Consider the following 7,472-nt stretch of genomic DNA (forward strand, 5'->3'; position numbering starts at 1 on the left):
TGTAGCTCACTCCCATAGAGGATTTTGTTAGGCATTAGAAAGGGCCAGAATTTCTAGTCCTGATACTGGTCTCAAATAGGCTTCTTGCTTTCAAATTATGAAATAAAATTAGAATCCTTTAAAAAAAGCTTCTTCTGTTAGAAATATTTTCCAACCATTTTTTTTTTTTATGTTTCATTAGGAAAGTCCCTGAGATTCAGGTTTATTGTCATATTTGCCATGAAACCTAGATTACTGATATTATTTCAAACATTTTAATATTATTTTATTATTTCTAACAAGCTTATGTCACTTTTGTAGTTCGAAAATTGAACTAAAGAGGAAAACCTTTTTACAATTATAAATTTTTTGCATTTATAAGAAAAACTACCCAAATAAACATATTAAAATGTGATATTAAATTTTACCTCATTGTCAAAGTAAAAAAAAAAATGATCCCATATAAAGAAAGCAGATATAGAAAATTATCATATATATATATTAGTAGATAGCCTTCTCTTATGGAAATTGACTATATATACTAAATGTCTCAAAAATATGTCTATATTTTAAATGTGTTCTAAAATTAACTATAATAGTGGTATATGTAGGAATAATACTTATATATACAAAAATATATAAAAAATTATGTGTGGTACAGTGCCATTTATGGAAAATATACAACCAGGGAAAACTACCTATATACACAAGTGTAAGTTGCTGCATAATTATGAAAAATTTATTCAAATCGAATAATATAGATACATTCAAAATCACATTTGAGAAATATTTTATGAACATAGAAATGATTATATTAATATTTGAAAAAGCTGTAGTATTTTTTATTGAAGGGCTCATAGCTATTAAAATAAACAGTAAACTTGTAATTAAACTAATTTTCTAGATTTTCAGGCTGTTCTCTAATTTTCAAGAACTCTGCATTAAGCATGTATTATCTGTAAAGTGGAAAAATTAATTAATTGAAAATTTGTTCTATATTCAGAAATAAAAAAAAAAAAAAGAATAACTACTGTGTTTGGAATGTAGGAGGAGAAGCGTAACCAGAAGAGAGAACACTAAAACTGTTGAGAAGTTACGGACACACCGCAGGAACATTATTATCACGAAGAACTGCAAAGTCAGAGAAGATAAAGAAACAGAAGTTTCAAATAGAAGCTAAGAGTCAACAGTGATAAAGTGTGCAGAAAAAGTTAAGAAAACAGAGCACTGAAATGCCTCCATTAATTTCTGAAACTGTCCTGTAAATGCTGAAAACAGCTTTAATACAATGGTGGCATCATTAGAGGTTTTACTTCTGTCAGAGAATGTATTTCCTGTTTCCATTAAAGGGTTATTTATCCACAGCCATGAGACTTACAGCATCTCCAATGAAAGGCATATATATCCCATTCCCATAGAGGCAGAGCTTTGCCATACAGTTTACTTCGAACAATGAAATGTGACTAAAAATGAAACAGATGTTTCTAAAAAGCCATTTTATGTTTCTACCATCTCTTTTGCTCTTTCTCTTTCCCAAGAAAATAGGACGTCCCAAAGTGAGAATGCACCATAAGGCTGTATACTGAAAAAGAGATAGCAACAAAAGCAATCTTAAGCATGGAGTAGGAGCCTGTTACTAATCGTCCACCTTCAGAAGCTAAATGAGAACAAATTATATCTGAGATAAAAAGAAAGATTTATTAAGATAAAAACAAAAATCAATAGAATAAAGCATGGACAAACAATAAAGAAAATCAGTAGAATAAAAATCTCTTATTTTGAGAGAACCAATACATGTTACAAACTTCATCAATACAAGTTATATAAAAAAAGAAATTAATATTTGGAATTAAAGAGATGATACAGAGTCTCTACGGGTATTTTTTTTTTTTTAATTTTCTATTTCTTCTTGGTCAGTTGTGTAATTTCTGTCATTCAAGGAATTTGTCTATTTTATCTAAGTTGTAATGTTTATAGACTTAAAATTAGAGACTATTCTCCTCTTGTCCATTTAATGTTGAGTCAGTTTGGTAGCTATGTCTCTACTTCTCTTCACAATATTATTTATTTATTTTTGTTTTCTGTCTCTTTTTTATTATTCTCGCTAAATCCAGATAACAGATTTATCAATTTAATTTTTTCTAAGAACCAACTTTCAGATTTATTAATTTTTTTATATTGTTTTCTATGATCTGCTTCATTGATATCCGTTTATAGCTTTACTATCTCCCTGTTTCTATTCTGTGGTAGCAGTCCCTAAAATAGCCCCCAATTATCTCTGCCCCCTGGTATCCATGTCTTTACCTAATCTCATCCTTTTAACTGTGTGCTATACCTAAAGACATATGACTAAGAGAATAAACAAAATAAGATGTCATTTTGGAGATTAGATTAGTAACAGACTCACTTCAATCTTGGTACCATGTGAGCATTCTCTCCTTCTCCCTTTCCCTCTCTTAATCCCCCTCTTTTCTCTGCTAGTAAGAAAGGAAGACACTCAGTCCAATGATCCATAAGGAACTAAAACCTGCCAACAATCTCATGAAGAAGATTTCCTTGTTGAGCTTTCATATGAGACCACAGCCCCATTTGACACTTCAATTGCAACCTGTCAAGAAATGTGACAAAGGCACCCAACTAAGCTACATCCAGAGTCCTGACTTACACAGAAACTGTTAGATAATATATGTTTATTGTTTTATACCACTGAATGTGGGGGGAATTTGTTATGCAGCAATAAATTACTACAACTTTTAGTCCCTGAAAGGATACCTAAAAGATGTGAGATGGAGTTCAGCTTCCAGTTTATGTTCAGAGATATAGAGAGCTCAAAGAGCATCCACCCATCACAAGGTGGAAAACACCGTATAAACTTGTGGTGGTGAATTTTATATGTTGTCTTGAGTGGGCTACAGTGATAGCTGATAAGACACTATTTATGGGTGTATCTTTGAGGATATTATTATTTGAACTGGTAGACTGAGTAAAGAAGACTGTCCTCATCATTGTGAGTGGGCATCATTCAATTCACTCAGACTCTAAATAAAACAAAAGGCAGAGGAGAAGTGAATTTCCTCTCATTACTCAATAATCTGCTCCAGACATCGAGGCTCCTGATTCTCAGACATTCATACTCGGACTTATACCATTGGCTCCCTGGTTCTTAGGCCTTTGAACTGAGACTGAATTATACCACAGCTTTTCTGGTTATCTAGCTTGCAGACAGCAGGTGGTAGGACCTCTTGGCCTCCATAATCTCATGAGCCGATTTGTATAATAAATCTCTTGTATGTATTCATGTATATATGTATATTATGTACACACAAATATACATACACACATACATATATACATACATATACCATATTTGTTTCTCTGGAGAACACTGACTAATACAAAACTGCAAATTAACAACTTTTATTGAACCTATCAAAAAGCTGAAGTTAAGGGCAAACAACCAGATATTTGTATAAAGACAGGTGCCTATCAGAAGAACCAGGACTTGAGCATTTGCATACCTGAGACGGGTGTTGATAGATGTCATATATAAGAAGATTCAACTAATTATTAATAACAAATCCCTAAAGGCCAATAATGGGCTAGTATGAGAATGTGAAGTCCCTATAGGTGGTAGACATATGGAAATACACAATTTCCCTCTAGAATGCCACCGGGCTCTTAGAGGAAAGATACATGAGAGTCAAGAAAGCTTCACTTCTAGGTGATGCTGGCTTTGGGAGAACAGCAGTCACCACTAAAACTCCCCCTAGATCCATCTGCCCAATATCCTTATTCTGTAGGAGAAAAGGCAACAAAAACTGTAACCTGTGAATACTGGTGAAATCCACTGCTTCTGGGGAGGTGTCACCCTACATAGACCAAAACTCTACCAAGACCCATATTCTCTATATCCTCTAACGCAAAGGCCTTGATGTACAGGGATGAAGTCGGGGAAACCTGTCCACATGAAGAAGTAGGTAAAAAAATCCACTGGTGTTGGGGAAGAAATACAGGGGAAAAATATCTAGCATTAGGGCTGAGGCAGGAAAAAATGCTAGGTCCAATATTGCATCTGGATGAAGGAGAGAAAAACCTGTAAAGGCCACAATTCCAAAACCCAAATTCACAGTACCTGCTTAAGAGTAACACTTAATGAGAACATCAGAGAATGGCCCCAGTCCACTCGACCACCACCATACTAACAAGCATCAGGTAAAAATGAACAATGGGATACAACTGAAGAGATGCTTTCTGGGGAGCAGCACAAATGAAAGACCCAAAGCCTAGTAAGGAGTGGACATTAAGAAAAACCCTCTGGAAATTTTTGCCCTCACCATAAGTACAAGGTATCACTAGATGGATTTGAAGCCTCTGAAACACTGAGGATAATCATAGCAACAACAAATTTCAAACCCATCTCAAGCCTTAAATAACACAAACCATCATAACAAAGGTCCTACAGAGGAAAAAGTGTGTGCTCATCTGCAAAAATAACATTATTTATCTCAGTTTCTGCTGTCCTGTTCAAGCCCAGCTTTGGGGGAATGTGGGGGGAATGTCTTTCCTTTCTGATGACTTTCAACATTTCATGACTGGATTTCACCAGTATGATTATATAATATATATTCCTGTAGCTTTCATTACCTTCATTTTTGAGTCTCACTGAGCTAACTTCCTCAGTGGCTTACGGTTTTCTTCAAATTCAAAAATATTTCAACTCATTTTTTTGCACTCACTTCTTTCTTAGAATTCAATAACTTCTATGCTATATTGCTTAGACTATTCCAACAGGTCTTTGAGTATCTGTTGATTTATTATTCTTTTTTTCTCTCCATGTTTTAGTTTGGATAATTTATACTGAAGCGTTTGTATTGTTGTTTATAATGCCATCTTCTATCTTCTGTTAAACTCATATAATGAGTTTTTCATTTTAGATTCTGTTTATTAGCTCTATCATTTCCATTTTACTCTCTTTATATTTTCCATTTTTTTATCACTATATTTCCATTATCCTTTATTCACTGAGCACATTTCAATAGCTGTTTTGAAGTTAGTTGATACTAATTTCATTGTCTTTTTTTCTATGATTTGATGTTTCTCTTGTCTATGAATCAAAGTTTCGTACTTTTTTGTATGTCTAGCTCTTTTTCTGATTTGACTCTGAACATTGGGCACATTATTGACTGTATTTTGTTGTCTTTGTTTAAAGATTGAAGAGTATAATTTGTCAGTCATTTAAGGGGCCTACAGATTAATTTAATCCAGTAGAAATATGCTTTTTTAATTCTGTGGGAGCATGCATAAAGCAGACTTTATTCTAGGGCTATGAACATGTGATAGAACTTTTGAGGTCTTTCCTGAATTAATCATGTAGTCAATAATGTCTCTTCACTCTACTAAGTTGAAACTCATAGATTTCTTAGCCCTGTTTGAGCCCTGGAACTTTTTATCTGACAGCTTCCCAGTAGCTATTTTCCCAACTATTTGTTTTCTGCCTGGCCTTGTTCAATTGCCCCATGTTTAGATTATTTTCTCTAACATTCAAGTAACCCCTCTCAGTATTTACAGAGATCTTTATCTGTGTAATCTCCTCCTCTGAGGTTACACAGCTCCTCTCACTAGATCTCTATTCTGTCTCCTTTAATTAGTGACACAGTGTTGCTTTTCTGCTTGTGTTATCTTCTTTAGTCCCCAGTCTGAAAAGCGCCTTGAGGAAAAATATAAGGATAATTTATGCCATTCAATTTCTTTGTTAGAAAAGTTAGCCTAGTACAGTTTCAGGTTTTATAGCTGGAAATAATTTTGCAGAGTTTTTTAGTTATTAATTTTCAGAAGGCATGTCTAAGTTCCACCAACTATCAGTGGAAGTGAAAGTTTCTCCATTAAAATTTTAATTTCTATATTACTTTCTATTTTTAAAAATTCAATTTTATTAAGTCTATTGTTATTTTTGTTTATTTTTCCGTAGATATTTCAAAGTTTACTTTCATTTTTTAAAATATATTGATCCACATTAGTTTAGAATTTGTAATATTAACTTAAGACATTTTGCAAATTGATAAATTGTGAATTGCTAATTGTAAATTGATAAAATATACCTTCTTCATATTTATGATGCCTTTATTCTTGCAAAATCAGTGATTTCTGACCATGTCCTGCCCATTCTACTTGGAGCATAATTTCTGGGAATTTCTGTGGCCCAGGATATAGGTGAAATTTTCCAGATAGGTTTGTAGGTGTTGCCAAATAGGGATGTAAAAGAACTATTGCCTCAAGACAACCCTATATTAAATTCAAGGCTTGAAATTTCATTGACCAACAAGAATTTAAAGTTACAGTCTAGTCAAAATGTTTGTGGAGTGATGCCAATTCACAAATTGGTATCAGTCCAGGACATATAGGTACAGTAAGTATGAATAAGTGTTTAGAAACTTTCATAACAATTTGACATTGGTGTAAAATTTTTATTGTATCTTACAAATGTATTGATCTTCAAATGGACTGGATATTTTTAATGGTCTTCCACCAGCAGTAGTTTCTGAAATACTGATTTAGAAGAAACTCAGAGCCACACTCCATGTCACTGACAGCAAAGGGGTCAGGGCCATCCTGGGATGCAGTGTGTTATGAGAGGTCCATTGAAATCTTTCCTAATCCACTAGGAATTACTAATAATATAAGGAAATGTCAAATAATAATAATAATAATAATAATAGCCTCTCTGTCAAGGCTATAACCCTTCTAACTTACAAAAGTTCTTAGGGGACAGCTCCGCAGAAATCAAATATACAATGGGCAACAAATGAAAGGACAGGAGTAATGGGTTTCAACAAGGACCAGAACCAGCAGGTCTGAGTGGACACTAAGCTGAAGTGTTAGGATGTTAGGAGAACCAAAAGAAATTTGTGTGTGAGTCCTGGGAGAATGAAAGTAGGAGAGAATGCTATGATTTAGGAGCAGCTTGCAATGTAGGAAAGAAGCAAGAAAGCTGAGCTGACAGGTGTCTTTCCTTTGTGTTTTGGCCTGTCTCAAATCCCTAACTCAAGATCTGAACTTGAAATTACGTTCTTAGGTATCCCCTTGGATCTCCCTTATTAAACCCTATTCAGCCACTAATGAAGAAATACAAAACCTCAGTGAACTTTGCTGACAGCAAAGTCTTTGCTGCAAATAAAAAAAAAAAATTATCTGTTTTGATTTTCATTCTATTTGAGCCCAGCTTAACTCATACCTATTTATTGTAGTAAGAAAGGGATAGGATGAAATGTTTCAGGGAAAAAGAGCTGATATTTCCATTCTTATAATGAGCAATAGTCTGGTGCAAGCACTGAATAAAAGCATGACAATATAACCCCTTGTGGAAATTTAGCAAGACAAAGACAAGCAGCTAGCAAGTGATGCATTAATTTTAACACTATGCACAGCCATGAAGTAACTAATAACACACCATTAGTTACACAATTTAAAGCCTTTTGTTTCCAGATAGCCAAGGC

The sequence above is a fragment of the Pteropus alecto genome, unplaced genomic scaffold (assembly GCF_000325575.1).
Source record: "Pteropus alecto unplaced genomic scaffold, ASM32557v1 scaffold79, whole genome shotgun sequence".
Lineage (NCBI taxonomy): Eukaryota > Metazoa > Chordata > Mammalia > Chiroptera > Pteropodidae > Pteropus > Pteropus alecto.